The 17,319-nt window shown below is 43.0% G+C and overlaps 1 protein-coding gene across 1 annotated transcript in view; it reads left to right on the forward strand.

Moving 5' to 3' along the window:
- LOC310684624 (uncharacterized protein) overlaps positions 1–14,975 on the forward strand; it is a 211,110-nt gene extending 196,135 nt beyond the window's left edge. Inside the window, exon 4 of the transcript XR_014514771.1 lies at positions 14,915–14,975. The gene's annotated coding sequence lies outside the window, so the exon portion shown is untranslated. The remainder of the gene's footprint in view (positions 1–14,914) is intronic.
- Positions 14,976–17,319: the final 2,344 nt, after the last annotated feature.

The raw sequence follows: 17,319 nt of genomic DNA on the forward strand, positions 1-17,319 counted from the left end.
ATAATAATAATAATATATTTTTTATTTATACCCCACCTTTCCTGGTTCAAAAACTGGGCTTAGGGCGGCTAACAACAAATTTAAAACACTTAATTGTAAAAGCAGCATAAAATACAATATAAAAACATGAATAACAATAAAATTCAAAAAGCTAAAATCAATTTAGGGGAAATAAGCATTAGATAATCCCCAGGGCTAGCTGGCTGAATTGGTCCTACTTGGGCCAGCGAGGAGGCCAGGGGAGAATTAGCTGTGGAGTCTCAGAGCAGGTAATCTTCATAAAATGGGAGGGGGAGGGAAGAGAAAGGAAATAAAAGATCAGGCTGAATTCAAATTAAAGGCCAGGCAGAATAGCTCTGTCTTACAGGCCTGACGGAAGGAGGTTAAATCCTGAAGGGCCCTAGTCTCATGGGACAGAGCATTCCACCAGGTCGGAGCCATCACTGAAAAGGCCTTGGCCCTGGTAGAGGATATTCTGACTTCCTTAGGGCTCGAGACCTCTAAACTATGGCTATTTATGGACCATTAAGAGGCATACCAGGAGAGGCTTGATTCACTGCCCCCACTCTTCTTCTGTGTGGATGCACTATCAGCTTTTGGGGATAATTTGGAGCTTAACCAACAATGTCTCTTCCTCAAGTGGCCTTTGAACATGGCTTGATGCCTCCCACTCGACTGGTTGAGAGAATGACCATGTTTGTGTAGCTGCCTAATGGAGGAAGTTCCATGGCCATTGCTGACTCCCTCCCATCAAGACCTTCCTCATACTTGTGTGAGTGGCTGATTCATACCTGGCACTCTCTCAGTCATTGGCACATTCGACTCCTGAGGTCTCACTTTATCCATTTTACCCTTTGGAAACCTTTGCCAAGACAGGAGGATCAGTTTTACTTGTTAAAGCCTTCAGTGCATCCATGTGCACCCGGAGCACATTGCATATGGATCCAATATCCAGGATTTTTCTGAAGGAGCATCTCAACCCCTGTCATTCAGCCCAGACATTGAGATCTAGTTCTGAGGGCCTTCTGGCAGTTCTCTCAATGTGAGAAGTGAGCCTAGAGGGAACCAGGCAGAGGGCCTTCATAGTTGTGGTGCCCACACTGTGAAATGACCTCCCATCAGATGTCAAAGAGACAAGTAACTTTCTTTTTTATTAAGAGGAAGAAAATTCCAACAGTGAGCTTTGAATTTCAAAATGTCTCTCTCTTTCTTTGTAGTGAACAAACAACTCTCATTCCCAGACCTCATGGAAGTATTTGTTCCCAAGTGTTACTTGCAACATGAGGCCATGGCCTAGAAATCTCTCCAGCCAAGCCTCTATCTGCATCAATTCCCTTGTTGATTCATCTCTGTTCTGAGTCTCCTGATCTTTCTAGAATGCTGAAGGCACTCCTGAGCGCATGTCTCTTCTTGGCCCTGTTTTGTCCAGGTAAGATTGGGAACATTTAATGATCTAATGATCTTTAGAGAACTTGCTGCTTGGGAAGGAAGGGGAGTTAGGAGTGTAGCTCAACACCATAGAGAGCAAAGACTGCTGGGTTACCAAGAGAAAGTAGGGGAGAGTCAAGTCAAGAGTTTATTTCTTGTGATGTCGTGGAGATAAATGATATCATACAGACTAGTAATGAAATATCCCACTCTAACATGGAAGCTGCATTCCAGCAATACACACAAAATTGTGAAACACTCTCTCTCTGTATGTGTTGTTTGTGTGTGTGTGTGTGTACACACACACACAGACACACAAACACATGACTAGGTGTGGAAACGGGGGGGGGGGGGGGTTGCAAAGGCAAGAGATTGCCAGATGAAAATGTAGGGCATGATTTCAAAGTACAGGGAAAATGAACAATCTTTTCTATAGTGGGGGAGGCGGAGAAAATATGATTTAGAAAGTAGGACAGAATAATAATTCCATTGAAATGTAGAGGAAAAGTTGCTTAGGTAAGGGAAGGGAAGAAAACAAAGTATGAACATACAAGGAAGAAATTAAATACATTTTACAAAGAAAGAAACCACCCCTATGGAACAGAGCACATAAACTCACTGGTGAGGATCCAGATTCCCTACTACTACTTGGTGGTTGTGGAAATGTCAGGAGCTGAAATTAAGAGAGCCAGTGTTCAGTTGTGATTTGACTGTCAGACAAGGATCCAGGAGACCAGGGTTCGAATCCCCACTCAGCCACGAAGCTCACTGGACCAGGCACTGTCCCCCGGCTTAACCTACCTCACAGGAATCTTGTAAGGATAAAATGGGGGAGGGGAGAACCATGTGTACAACTTTGAAATTCTGGGAGGAAGTGGCTGAAGATAAATAAATAAATTAGAAAAAATAGAATTTGAGAGCAAGCAAAACTGATAGATTGGTTCATCCCTAGTCCAGGATCCTATCCTCACACTGGCCAACCCAATGACTATGGGAAGCACACAATCAAGACCTCAGCACAGCAGCAGCACTCTGGCTTACTGTGGGTTCCAGCAACTGTTATTTGAAATATGCTACATTTGATATTGGAGGTAGTACATAGGCATCATGCTTAGTAGCCTTAGCAGTCTTATTCTCCATCAGTTTGTCTAATTCTCTTTTAAAGCCATTAAAATTGGAGCCCTAACTACCTCTTGTAGAAAATACCATAGTTTAATTGTGCTCAGATCTTAGCTTGTAACCAAATAGTGGGAAGAAAATGTATTTAAGTGAGAGTCTGGATGGGAGGAAAAGTAAGTTGTGAGAAAGGGAGGGTTCACCTCCCCACCTCTTGGAAATAATTCAACTAGTGTTCTGGACAATGGCTGCAAGAGTTTAATTTTACTCATTTTATTTCATTTTCTTCTATTAAAATGCTTACTAATCTGAACCCTTTTAATTTAAAAGTTGTAATTCACTATCACCTCCTCCTCTGTGTCTCATTAAGCAAACCACAAAACCAAATAATAATAATGTTAATGATAATGATAACCCATGAAGTAATTTTTTGCTCCTGTCCTCAGCATTAGCTAGGATGTGCAGACATACGTTTAACAAGACTGGAATGACATTTCATGGGTATTTAAAAAAAGTTTGTGAATCCACTGAAGATTCCTGTGAGGCCATTGTTCTGCGTACAAATATAAGTAAGATTTTCCTGACTTTTTGTATTCTGTTGTTGTATTAGATCCATGTTAACATAGTTCTACTAGCATATAGAAGTCTATCAAACGCCTTGGGAGTCGAATGTTACGGCTTCCGAATGATCAAAAACCAGAAGTGAGTGTTCCAGTTTTTGAACTTTTTTTTTAAGTCATATGTTTGGTGTGCCTTACGCTATTGTTTCTGGCGCACCTGCACAATCAGAAACCAATTGGCAGCTGTGCCAATTTCGGAACTTTTCGGAAGTCAAACGGACTTCCTGAACGGATTCCGTTCAAATTCCAATGTACGACTTTATGGATATTAAAACACATATATCTTATCCAGGTTTCCTTATAAATGACCCTTGAGCTGCTTCTGGTCAGTCTTTTAAATGACAATATAAGCACTATCTAAGCTAGCAGTTATTATTTTTTAGTTCTACATTATTTATTGAATTTATATACTGCCCTATGCCCAGTGGTCTTAGGGCGGTTCACAGAAAGTCACGGATTGCTCGTTGCTGAAGAGCAGAATAGAGACAGAATCTCTATACAGAAATAGGGGACTAAAAGCATATATTATCAGAGAGTCTACACCATATTCAATGGCATGAAAACATTAAGAGATGAAAAGGAAAAGCATGTTCATACTCCTCAACCCCACTTTGGGTAAAGGTCATTCATCTCAGAGACCAATGGTGACTTTGTCCCATGGTCAGTAATGAACCCAGATTGTGCCTAGATCATATTTTTATCCAAGATTACTTGCAGCTACCCCAACAAAACTGTAAGGTCCTAGGGTGGATTCTATCAATATAACACATAAATGCAAAAACAGACAAAACCATTAACATGCTCACTATACTTTTGATTTTGGCAGTTCCTGATCGCAAAACGCTTCCCGAAAATGGTCTGCAGTGCCCATCCTGCTTCTCCGAAGGAACCAAAAAGTGTAAAAGTGAGAAGACTGTCAACTGCCTTGAGAATGAGACCTGGTGTATTGATATAAAAGGGCTTCTTACTGTTCGTAACGTTATGCCTCAAACAGGTAAAAAAAAAGGCCTAATCATCGACTGGGACATACAGATTCCCTCTGTTTCTACCTTCCTCCGTCTTCCTTTCCCTTGCATATTGTTGGAAAAGTGAGAGGGGCCACATCTTTCACTGGCTCCATTCTGCACCCTTCCTTTGTGTTTGCCTTCCTGCTCTGTGTCCTTTAACTCTCATAATGCCTCTTGCGTGTCCAAAAGGAGGATTCAGAGTGAGATGTGTATATAAAATACACATCTGAACAAAAGTAAAAAAGTGCATTCATTGCTCCACCCCAGTTGCATCTGGATCTGTCCACCACTGGAATGCAGTCCAGGACAAAATGTGTTCCTCTTGCTCAAAAAGCATATTTATTATGTAAATGGCATGTAATAAATTTCCTTAAATTCTCTGACAATGAGCAGTATCTGGCTAACTCAGACCATTAGTGCAAGGATTTACAGTTGTGCAAGAGAATTTCCTCTCTCTTCTGCATGTATGTGCTCTGTATTCTCCCAAAATCTGCTCCACAGAATTGGGAAAACCCCCAGAATGGATTGAGGGGATACACAGGTGGAGGAAGAGCGGGAGGATATGTTCCTTTCTACAACCATACATTATTTTGCAAATGTCATGATTTAGCTACATTCGTAAAGAGCTTTATATGCTTTATAACACTGTGGCAACAGATGGCATTCTGCAGTTCCATCTTTCACAAACAGAATTTCCTTACAGAAGATTACAATGCATTGAACGGATTTGCTTTTCTGATGTGTCTCGATCCAGTCTTACATGAACCCCTCCCTAGCAACATAGTTCTGAGGAATAATGCTGTTTTGAGAGGGGCCAAATTTACCACACCCTTCCTTCCTGAAAAGAAGAGGGGATTGGGAATGAACGGGGGAGGGGTATATGGGCTGATCTGCCCCATGAGAAAAGAGGCAGAGTCCAGGCCATTTGAGCTGTTTCTGTCCTACATTCTTTCTTCTCATCCTTCTCCTGCCCTTTACAGCCTGGGTTTTGCTAGTTTCTCTTTTAAGGGTTGGGTAAGAATTCCGAGGTGAGTAACTGATTTGCTCTTGGGATTCCCACTTTTTATCTGTTTTATGTGTTTAACATGAAAATAGATATGGTAAAATAAAAGGAGGATTCTCTGGATACTTAGATCACAGTGGGGCAATGAGGGAGCCTCAGCTGGCACCCAACCATCCTGCAGCTCGGTCTGGACCGCCAGCAGGTGCATCACCATCAGCTTCGCCAGCAGGTGCAATTGGTTGATCAACTGAACCAAGATCTCTAAACCAATCTGTCCAGAACCACAACAAGCCATCAGTGTGTGCACATCCCTTGTGGGTCACACCTTCCACTGTGATCTGCAACAACTGGTATTAAGAGGCTTAATGGCTCTCATGCTGGAGGGAAGATAGCTATCATGACTAGATTTAAAAAGAAAAATACTGATAAGCTACAAAACTGACAGTAAAAACTTGAATGGCCCCATGGTTGTGAGCAGGTTCCAGGTTCACCTGATTTCTGGGAAGAGCATGTGTGTGACATGCTAATTGTTGATTACTTTGTGCCTCATTATAATTAGGTTCTTTCAATCTCAGTTTTATCATAAAGCCCAAGGGAGGAACACATATATTTAAAGTACCTGTTTACTGACAGTGTAGGTGTGGTTAGACTGGAAGAGGCATCTGGCTGATTTGCACAGAGTTCCTTTAAAAGATTGCATCCAATATGAAAAAAGAGCTTCGTGTTACAATATAAAAATATAGGATTTCTGGGAAACCTACAGAATCTAGCTGCATGCAGCTTTCTGTCTCTAACAAAATGAAACTACCTTGCTCACATTCTCAGACAGACTGCTCTCAGCAGCCCCCAGAGAGCATAGATCAATGGAAAATGCCCGGGCCATGTGGGCAGTGCACCCAGTTGATAAAAACACTCCTGGAGTGTTAAGTCTTAACTGTCCAACAACTGAGAAGAGTGGCAGCGTGGGAGTGGAAGCGTGTGGGCATCGCTGAAGTTTCTAGGAGTGGCAATAAAACAATTTTATTGCAGTGCTGTTGCAGCAGACTCCATGGGTCAAAGGATTTACGACCCAAAAACTTTAACAGGTTATGGGCGGCAGTAACACGCTAATGGCTGAGTGTCCTGAGGTGATTGATGGCCCTGGAATCAAGGCACAGCCCATGACAGCTTAATTACGTGTCCATTCTGGCCAAATTGGGACTGTTGAGGGGTATACATTCAAATCAGCTTGAAAATAACTTTGCCTCCAGGGTGAATGTACTCTTCAACTGTAAGGAGAATATTAGAACATTTACAACTCAGAATGGTCAGAGTTGGAGGCCATAGGATTGGCGTAAAAGTCCATTGCCTTTTAAATATGACTTTTTGTATGCTGTGTTTTAAAAAGGTTAAGGTACCTGAACATACAAAGATTGTTAGGCCCAGCCAGTCTCTTCCACCACCTGTTCTAACTTTTTTCTCATTTCACTTAGTTGAGAGATATGTCCTCTTGTATTGGGGTTAGATGACATAACCATGCATTCAAAAACTGTCAAACCTCTGTTTGCCTTCTGTTTTACATTAAAAACAAAACTCTGATGCTTTATCTCAGTATATACCATACTTCCCCATTCCAAACTAATGATTTGAAAGATGCACATTTTAGAACCAACTTTTTATTTCACACAATCCTTTATATTTATCATAATAAGTATAATGACACACTATAATACAGCACACTGTTCTCTGTGTCCTGCATCCCATCTCCCTCCATCAACAGCAAAAAAGGAAGAGACATGGACCCTGAGGCCTGACTCTCACCACTAGGCTTCCAACTCCCCAACTGCCCCATTGCTGTGAATTCTTGAATTCACAAGGAGGAGATTTATGCTGAACCATAATTACCCATCAGTGTGAGGCTGGTATAGTGGGAAATGAGGATATTGCTCTGTGTCCAAGAGCAGTGGAATGAGAAGAAGGAAATAGGCAAAAAGCTGCCCCTCACCCATTTAAACACAAGGTGAACATGCTGGATCAGGACAATCACCCATCTAGTCCAGCATCCCAACCGTTCCCTGTCGAAAGCCTGCAAGCTAGACAAGACTGTGACAATATTCTGTCCATCAAAAATCCCCAGCACCAATTATTCAAAGGCAAAACGTCTTTTGACAGTGGAAGTAGAACATAGGCATTGTGGGAAAACATCTCTGAATTTATCTAATCCTCTTTTTAAGTCATCTGAGTTGGTGACCATCACTGCAACCTATTAGAGTTGCCATATCTTGAAGAGCAAAACGAGCTCAGCCAGAGCTGCTGTTAGCCTTCCAGACAGCCAAAGAGGCATAAGGGCCCAGGTTCACGGGGCCGCTACTGCCACCCGCACAGTGGGAGTGGCCTATCACCCTCCTGTCATGATAGTCCTGTACCCATGGACATCTGAACAGCCACTCCAAGAAGGATTCTTCTGTACTTCAGGGCTCTTATCTTTTTGAAATGAAGAATGGGATTTGAAGCAGGTATAAACAACTAGCTGGGTTCTATTCAAGACAATGTGGCTAAGGACAGTCGTCAGCAAACAGATGAGCTGAGTCAAAGTATTCCACCCCCCCCCCCCAACGATCTGACACAATTAGAACAAGGAGGGGCAAAGTTCCATAATATGATTTAATTAGTTCTCAGTAATTATCTTGGAGTCATTCAGTGCATAGCAGTGTGTAACTTGAGCTGTACCTTGAGGCTTTTATTGCACTTTGATCAGTATTTTGCTCCTTCCAACTCAGTAAGATCCCCACATCAAGTAAGAGCAAAGACCGAGGAACAGGCTCAGAATATATTTTTATTCATCAAGGACCCAGGAACTTCTCTTAGACCTTGGATGTGATAGTATTAGCAGTTTGTGCACATGGCTGTAGCAAATGAGGGCTACAATCAGGCACTGAAGAATATGGTTGGCGGTCACAGCCATTGCGGGAAGATATTTAAAAATATTATCACAAGCACTTAGTGTTTGCAGCAGAACAACCAAAGAAACAAATTACAGCATTTGTTCTGCTTTAATGATGGACATAGTTATATGGCCTCAATGGACTTTTCAGCCTCCTTACAACACGTTGCTTGCTTGGAGCTGTCCATTGTCCTGCAGTATCCCTACCAGGGGGAATCGACACCTTCCCTGCTGCCCTGCACCAATACATATGGCAGCTGCCTCTTTTGATAAGAGACAATGGCCTGTATTCTCACTATCCACAACCTTTTAGGATTCTTTAAGGAGTTTCTGGTTTAAAATTGCTATATAGATACGGGTTTATAAAACTGAGTGGCATGCTGTCAAAAAAATAATAATTTTAGAATCCAGATTACAAAAAAAAAATATAAAAAAATGAAGAGCTGTAGTTGCCTGACTGCATAAAACAACAATGTCTCAGAGGAGCAGATTGTAGGACAGAGAAATAATTGTGTATGGTACAAGTGGATTTTATAGAGTCCAGAGGTGGATGTACTTCTACACCCATTGCGTTAGGAGACTGGCCATAAAGAGAGGAGACAAAAACATACTGTATTGGATGAAAAACTCCAAACAACACAGGTAGGAAAGACCACAGGTGCACAGTATGCAAATCATCTGTTAGGCTCCAATGCTTTTTGGGAAGCCAGCCCTGCAAGGAGGACAGGTAAGTTAATCTTCTGGAGGAACTGCAAAACAAATTTGGACAAATTCAGAAAATGTCGGCAGGTAAGCATTTTGTTTGGTGACAGCAGCCACGAAATTAAGAGACACCTGCTTCTTGGGAGGAAAGCAATGACAAACCTAGACAGCATTTTAAAAAGTAGAGACATCACCTTGCCAACAAAGGTCCGTATAGTAAAAGCTATGGTTTGCCCAGTAGTGATGTATGGAAGTGAGAGCTGGACCATAAAGAAGGCTGACCGCCGAAGAATTGACACTTTTGAATTATGGTGCTTGAGGAGACTCTTGAGAGTCCCATGGACTGCAAGAAGATCAAATGCATCCATTCTTAAGGAAATCAGCCCTGAGTGCTCACTGGAAGGACAGATCCTGAAGCTGAGGCTCCAATACTTTGGCCACCTCATGAGAAGAGAAGACTCCCTGGAAAAGACCCTGATGCTGGGAAAGATGGAGGGCACAAGGAGAAGGGGACGAAAGAGGACGAGATGGTTAGACAGTGTTCTCGAAGCTACAAACATGAGTCTGACCAAACTGCGGGAGGCAGTGGAAGACAGGAGTGCCTGGCGTGCTCTGGTCCATGGGGTCACGAAGAGTCGGACACGACTGAACGACTAAACAACAACAACAAGCATTTTGTTTAACTCTTGTATGGAAGCAGCCTCCCCCCCCCCCCGACTGCCAGCCACCAAATGTGGCTTCCTGAGAAAGGATGGGGAGAAAAGGACTCACTTCTTGTTAGGTGAGCTTTGTGTATCAGGTAAAGGTAAAGGTAAAGGTAAAGGTAAAGGACCCATAAATGGTTAAGTCCAGTTTAATTTCCTTTGGGGTGTAGCACTCATCTAACTGGGTCACCCCAGTCACTCTTTGCCTATTTGGCTCTCAGTTGCTTTCTTGAGTACCTTCACCATTTAAATTGTAAATTATATCAAAAAAGTAATCAAAAGCGTCTATCAGCAACTAATGAGATCATAACTAATGAGCTTTGCATTTCAGTATCTCCATCTTTATCTTGGCAGTGGGAAAAAAAACCTCCCATTCCCAGACCTGCCAGAACTATTTGTTCCCAAGTGTTCCCTGTGACACGAGTCCATGGCCTTTAAATTCTTCCAAGTAAGCCTCTACCTGCATCAATTCCCTTGTTGATCCATCCCTGCGCTGAGTCTCCTAATCTTTCTAGAATGATGAAGGCACTCCTGGGCGCATGCCTCCTCTTGGCCCCACTTTCTGCAGGTAAGATGGGAAACAATTGATGATCTTTAGAGGACACTGAAGAGAACTTGCTTCTTGGGAGGAAGGGGAATTAGGAGTGTAGATCAACACCATAAAGAGAAAGGACTGCTGGGTTACCAAGAGAAAGCAGGAGAGAGTCAAGTCAAGAGATTCTTTTTTGCGATGTTATACAGATAAACTATGTCATGTAGCAAAATAATGAAATATCCCACTCTAACATGGAAGCTGCATTTCAGCAATACACACAAAATGCGGATCTCTCTCTCTCTCTCTCTCTCTCTCTCTCTCTCTCTCTTTCTCTCTCTCTCTGTGGGTGTGGGTGTGGGTGGGTGAGAGTAGGGAAACCGGGGGGGGGGGGGGGGGAATTAGCAAAGGCAACAGATTGCCAGATGAAAATGTTGGGCATGATTTCAAAGTGCAGGGAAAGTGCTAAGAAGGTGAATAAGCTTTTCTTTAGTGGGAGAGGTGGAGAAAATATGGCTTAAAAATAGGATAGAATAATAATTCCATTGGAATGGGGAGTAAAAGTTGCTTAGGAAAGGAAGGGGAAGAAAACAAAGTATGGCCCTTGCAGGAAGAAATTAAATACATTTTACAAAGAAAGACATCTTCAAGTCTACTCCTTGGAACACAGCACATCAACCCACTGGTGAGGATCCAGATTCACTACTACTACTCGTTGATTGTGGAAATTTGGGGAGCTGAATGTGATTTGAGTGTCAGACAAGGATGCAGGAGGCTAGGCTTCGAATCTTCACTCAGCCACGAAGCTCACTGGGGATCGCTCAGCTTAACCTACCTCACAGGATTCTTCTGAGGATAAAATGGGGAGGAGAAAACCATGTACACTACCTTGAGCTTCTTAGAGGAAGTGGCTGCAGATTAATAAATGAATTAGAAAAATAAGAAATTGACAGCAAGTGAAATTGATAGATAGGTTCATCCCTAGTCCATGATCCTGTCCTAACACTGGCCAACCCAGTGACTAAGGGAAGTACACAATCAGGACCATACCACATCAACACTCTGGCTTACTGTGTCTTCCAGCAACTGTTATTTGAAATATGCTACTTTTGATATTGGAGGTAATACATAGCCGTCATGCTTAGTAGCCTTAGTAGTCTTATTCTCCACCAATTTATCTAATCCTCTTTAAAAGTCATTGAAATTGGGGGCATTCAGTGCCTCTGGTAGAAAATGCCATAGTTTAATTGGGCTCAGATATACGCTTGTGACCAAACAGTGGGAACAAAATGTATTTAAGTGAGAGTCTGGATGGGAGGGAAAGTTGGCTGTGAAAAAAGGAGGGTACACCTCCCCACTTCTTGGAAATAATTAAACCAGTGTTCTGAACAATGGCTACAAGAGTTTTAATTAATGAGTGTTTTACTTGTTTCATTTCATTCTCTTCTATTAAAATGCTTATTAAATTGAACAGTTTTTAATTTAAAAGTTTAATTCATGAACACCTCCTCCTCTGTACCTCATTAAGCAAACAGCAAAACAAAACAATGATGATGATGATGATGATGATAATTCATGAATCTTTTCCTCCTATCCTCAGCGGGGCGTCTGGAGTGCAACTATAAGTATAACGGGACTGGAATGACAGATAACAGCAATGCAAATACAGCTTGTAATAATAATGTTATGTATACCTGTTCTGCCAGTGTTCTGCGTACAAATATAGGTAAGATTTGCCTGTCTTTTTGTCTTTTGCTGTTGGATTTGACCCAGGTTAAGATATAGGTGAACTTTAAGGTTTCTACTAGCATATAGAAGTCTATGCTGGAACAACTCACCTATGAAAAAAGTGAGGTGAGGAAGCTGTGACACTTCAGCTGTAGATGAATTAGAACTCCCATCAACCTCAGCTAGCCAGGCCACCAGTCAGGGATGATGGGAGATGTAGTCCAGCAACATCAGAAGTAAGGAATGAATGGTTTGCATGTGAAAATGGGGAATCTAACATCACCTGATCACAAGCAGTGGCTTAATTTGGTGCTGATCGCCAAGCTTGGAGAACTTGATTTGCATCAACCAGAAATCCCTATTGAGCCAAACCAATGAGCTCCAGTTTGGTTTTGGGTATCAAACTAGGACAATAAGCCTGGAATATAAGCTGAATATCCCCTTTGCCGTAAATGACATTAAAATTGACAATCCTTTCACAGATGTATAAAAACTATTCAAAAGCTGAGCAACCAGAATGGGAGATGATGGTGCTTCACACTTTTATGGCTCCTTGATTTTGAAAGAATTCTCAGTGATGAAATGATGAGGAAGCAACCAACATGAAGGAAGTATTCCTGTAGTTCACCTCTTAAAAAGGGTTTCAGTTAACCAGCTTGATTCAGAGTGGGTCCCTCCACCTTGATGGTTTTTGGTTCCTACTTCAACCATTGGTTAAGGTTGATTTGATCCCTTTGCTTGTTCCTGGTTAACCCACTCCTTTTACCCAGGAGGGAGTGGGTACCATTTGGCACCTCAGTGCCAAAATGCCTTGGGGCGATCCTGGGTGGGATGGTGCTTGCTTGACCATCTGTTCCAACATCACTGCTACATTCTTGGAGGCAGAGGGGTAAGGGGATAGTAAGGTTGGTGTTAAGCAAGTGTCTTGCTAAGTGTCTTGTGTTCAACAACAGGAGTTCAGGGATGCATGCCCTGAACCTGTAAGCTGTTAGGATCGACTAGAAGAGAGAGTGCAGTGTATGGCAGATGTATTGTCAGAAGAATACAAAAAGGCATGATTCTTCATGCAACAAATTTGACCTAAAATGAAGTTCTGCAGAAATTCCAAATTTAATGTATTTGCAAATTAATTGGGAACATAAAAAGAATGTCTGGTTCTATCGATTAAGGAGGAAAGACACTACTGCTTGTGATTGAGAGATGAACTCTTAAATGCCTGCAGAAAACCTTTCTTTTCCACCAGGCCTGTGCAGACCACACTGGTTTATTGAAATCTATTTACTTTTAATATGGTTCTTATTGTATCCTTTATGTATTATAACTGAAAAACATTTTGATATTTCCTTCCTTTTATGATATAGTAGTGTGCATACATTTAAATAAATAAACAGCACCTCACTTTAGATTGCAAAATTGAATAATACCTTCCATATTGTATTTTTCAAAAGGTCCTGATTCGGGTAACACAGAAAATTGGAACCATTATAATGAATGTGCTTTAGTAGCAATAGACCACATTTCCACCCAGATCCTGATAGTTATTTCAAATTCTTTTTCACAGAAAAACCAGAAGTGCAAATTGAGAATACATGTTTGGCATCCTTCGCTTGTTACTTAGGCGATTACAGCTTTACTGCAGCGGATGGTAAATTCTTTGAGATGAAGACACAATGCTGCAACACTGACAATTGTAACAATGAAACTCTCAGCCGTAAGTTTCTGCATCATTGTGGAATCATTAACATGTTAGGGCTGTGCACTGGATTTGGCCAAGGCTTGAATCCTTAGTCAATCAGCAGTACTTAGAGAATCTGTGCCTCGTTCAGATGGGGTGAGACAGCCCCAGATGGCTGTAGGTTGGGTTGAGCAGCTCAGGACTATTAGGGGCTCTCAACGGGTGGGAATTCAGATTGGACAGAAAGTCAGGCATGACAAGATACTGTGAAAAAGAGGGACCTAATAGGCAGCAGGGAGGGACCTACTAGGGATGGATTGCCTTTCCAGCCAGGCCTCTCCTTCTTCCTGTCCCTTGAAGTAGCACCATGAAGGATCAGATATACCATATTTTTTGCCCTATAGGACGCACTTTCCCCTCTCCAAAAATGAAGGGGAAATCTGTGTGAGTCCTGTGGGGCAAATACAGGCTTTCGCTGAAGCTTGGAGAGCAAGAGGGGTCGGTGCGCATCGACTCCTCTCGCTCTCCAGGCTTCAGGAAGCTATCAGCAAACCTGGGGAGCCCGCGGATAGCAGCCTGCTGCCTGGCATGCGGGGCGCCCTGAAGCAGAGCGCCCCTCGCGCCGGGCAGACATCGGCCAGCCCCACAAGCTCGGGGGACAGCGGGGAGGCGCAGCACCGCCATCCCGCTGTTCCTCGATCTGGTTTTGGGGGGGAAATAAAGAAAAATTTCCCCCCTTTATTTCCCCCCAAAAAAACTAGGTGCGTCCTATGGGACGGAGCGTCCAATGGGACGAAAAATACGGTATAATTGGATACCTAAGCAGCTGAACTGCTCATAAATAGTTTATGGTCCCTTCAAGTTCACTTTCAATTGGATGTTTCAAATATGGACCTTACAACCCACCTATCTTATTCAAGTGTCCTCCTGAATCACCCTTAAGCTGGTTCTTCTCTGTCTTTTAATTGGCAAGCACTACCTAAGCCAGCAGTCATAATGGTGCAAATATAAGACCCTACCTAACAGCATTCTCTGAAATTTATTTATTGAATTTATTGAATTTTTGTACCACCCTGTACCTGGGTGTCTCGGGGCGGTTCACAAAATTTTTTGGATAGCTCATTGCTGAAGAGCAGAAGAGAGACAGAATCTCTGTACAAAAATGGAGGACTAAGAACCTATATTTTCAGGGAGGCTACACCATAATCGATGGCATGAATACATTCAGAGAGATTAAAAGTTCACACTCTCCCATCCCACTTTGGGTAAAGGTCATTCATCTCAGAGACCAATGGTGACTTTGTCCCATGCTCAGCCCTGAACCCAGATTGTTTCTAGATTGTGTTTTCATCCAAGAACACTTGCAGCTGCCCCAGCAGAACAGTAAGTTACTAGGGTGGATTCCATTTATATAACACAAAGATACAAAAACAGACAAAGACATTAACATGCTCACTTTCCATTTGATCTTGGAAGTTCCTGATCGCAACATGCTGGCTGAAAATGGTCTGCAATGCCCAGCCTGCTTCTCCAAAGGAGAGAAGAAAAAGTGTGAAAGTGAGAAGACTGTCAACTGCCTTGAGAATGAGACCCAATGTATTGATTTTAGAGGAGCTTTTGCTAGAGGTAACATTGCTATTCAGTCAGGGGGAATGGCCTAGACATGGGTTGGGTCACGCAGACTCTGTCCTGATCTCCTTCTCTCCCTTCCTTCCTCTCTTTTTCCATTGCACATTTTTGGAAAAGTGATAGGGATCATATCTCTTACTGGCTGCAGTCTGCACTCTTCCTTAGTATTTTGCCTGCCTGGACTTTGCCCTTTAACTTTCATAATGCCACTTGCTTGTCTAGAAGCAGGATTCAGATCGGGATGTATTTCTTATGTAAAAGCAATGTAAAAGCGTATTTCTTACGTAAAAGAAATGTAATTAAATTTCCTTAAATTCTATGACAATGAGCAGTATCTGGCTAACTCAGACCATTAAGGTAAAGGTAAAGGTACCCCTGCCCGTACGGGCCAGTCTTGACAGACTCTAGGGTTGTGCACCCATCTCACTCCAGAGGCCGGGGGCCAGCGATGTCCGGAGACACGTCCGGGTCAGGTGGCCAGCATGACATTGCTGCTCTGGCGAGCCAGAGCCGCACACGGAAACGCCGTTTACCTTCCCGCTAGTAAGCGGACCCTATTTATCTACTTGCACCTGGGAGTCCTTTCGAACTGCTAGGTTGGCAGGCGCTGGGACCGAACAACGGGAGCGCACCCCGGCGCGGGGATTCGAACCGCCGACCTTTCGATCGGCAAGCCCTAGGCGCTGAGGCTTTTACCCACAGCGCCACCCGCGTCCCTAACTCAGACCATTAGTGCAAGAATTTATAGTTGTGCAACAGAATTTCCACTCTCTTCTGCCTGTAGGTGCTCTGTATCCTCCTAAAAGCTGCTCCAAAGATTTAGCTGTCATAATTTAACTAAAAGTGTAAAAAGATACTGTATTTTTCGCCCTATAGGGCACACTTTCCCCCCTCTAAAAATGAAGGGGAAATGTGTGTGCGTCCTATGGGGCGAATGCAGGCTTTCGCTGAAGCCTGGAGAGCGAGAGGGGTCGGTGTGCACCACCGGGCTCCCACGGCTTGCAGAGAGCTGCCTGTACCCTGAATCCTGGGTGCGCTGAGCAGTCACGCCTGGGCTTCGGGTAGCTCTCCGCAAGCCGTGGGAGGGCTCCCACGGCTTGCGGAGAGCAGCCTGTTCTGGGGCTGGGGTCGGGGGAAGCTCGGGCTTCCTCCGCCCCAGCCCCGCGCCTGGGGGGGAAATAAAAATTGTTTTCTTTATTCCCCCCCCCAAACAAAAATAACTAGATGTGCCCTATGGGCTGGTGCGCCCTATGGGGCGAAAAATACGGTAAATTGCTTTATATGCATTATAATACTGTGGTACCAGACGGCGATGTGGAGTCCCATCTTTCTGCATTGGGATTTCACAACACATTGAACCGAATCATTTAACTGTATCACTGTATTCATGTGCCTGGATCCAGCCTTACATGCACCCCCCACCCCATTCAACAGCGTTTTTGAGGAATAATACTCTTTGGAGAGGGACCAATTTTACCACACCCTTCCTTCCTGAAAAGAAGACGGGATTGGAAATGAATAGGGAAGGGGTATATGGGCTGATTTGCCCCAGGAAGGAAGAGGCAGAGTCCAGGCCATTTGAGCTGCCTCTGCCCTACATCCCCCCCCCCCATCCTTTGCCTGCCTTTTGCAGCCTGGGCTTTGCTAGTTTCACTTTTGAGAGCTGATTAAGAATTCGGATAGGAGTTCCTGATTGGCTTTTGGGACCCCCTTTTCTCCCACTTTATGTTAGATGTGTTTAACATGAAAATAGATATGGCAAAATAAAAGGAGGGTTCTCTGGATGGCTAGGTCACAGTTTTCGACAGTGCAGGAGCCTCAGTTGGCATCCAACCATCCTGAGAGACAATGGAGTGCAACTCCAGCTTCTTATGCGGCTGGATCACCTTGTTGACTCATGGCAGGTTGTTTTAAAATATCGTTGTGTGGCCACAGCATGTGCCTTTTTAACAGGCCCAGGAGATACAGGGATAGAATTCCTGTCATTTTAATGCAAATCACCAGACCACAAGAATTTGATTTTGTTATGATTAATTAGGGCAGTTTTCAGAACCTCTAATTTCATTATATTTTATAAATATAACCTGTTTATTAATAAACTTCATGTCTTGAGACTCCTTTTGATTATATCTGAGTAATTTTTTTACCTGAATTCCTAATGCTGAAAATTTTGTACATTCATGTTATGATGAAATTATATTTTTCAGATTTCTTAAATATACCCTTATTAAAACTAACACGTTAAAATTCTC

This window comes from Podarcis tiliguerta (genome assembly GCF_965153285.1).
Source record: "Podarcis tiliguerta genome assembly, chromosome: 8".
In the NCBI taxonomy this organism is placed as follows: Eukaryota; Metazoa; Chordata; class Lepidosauria; order Squamata; family Lacertidae; genus Podarcis; species Podarcis tiliguerta.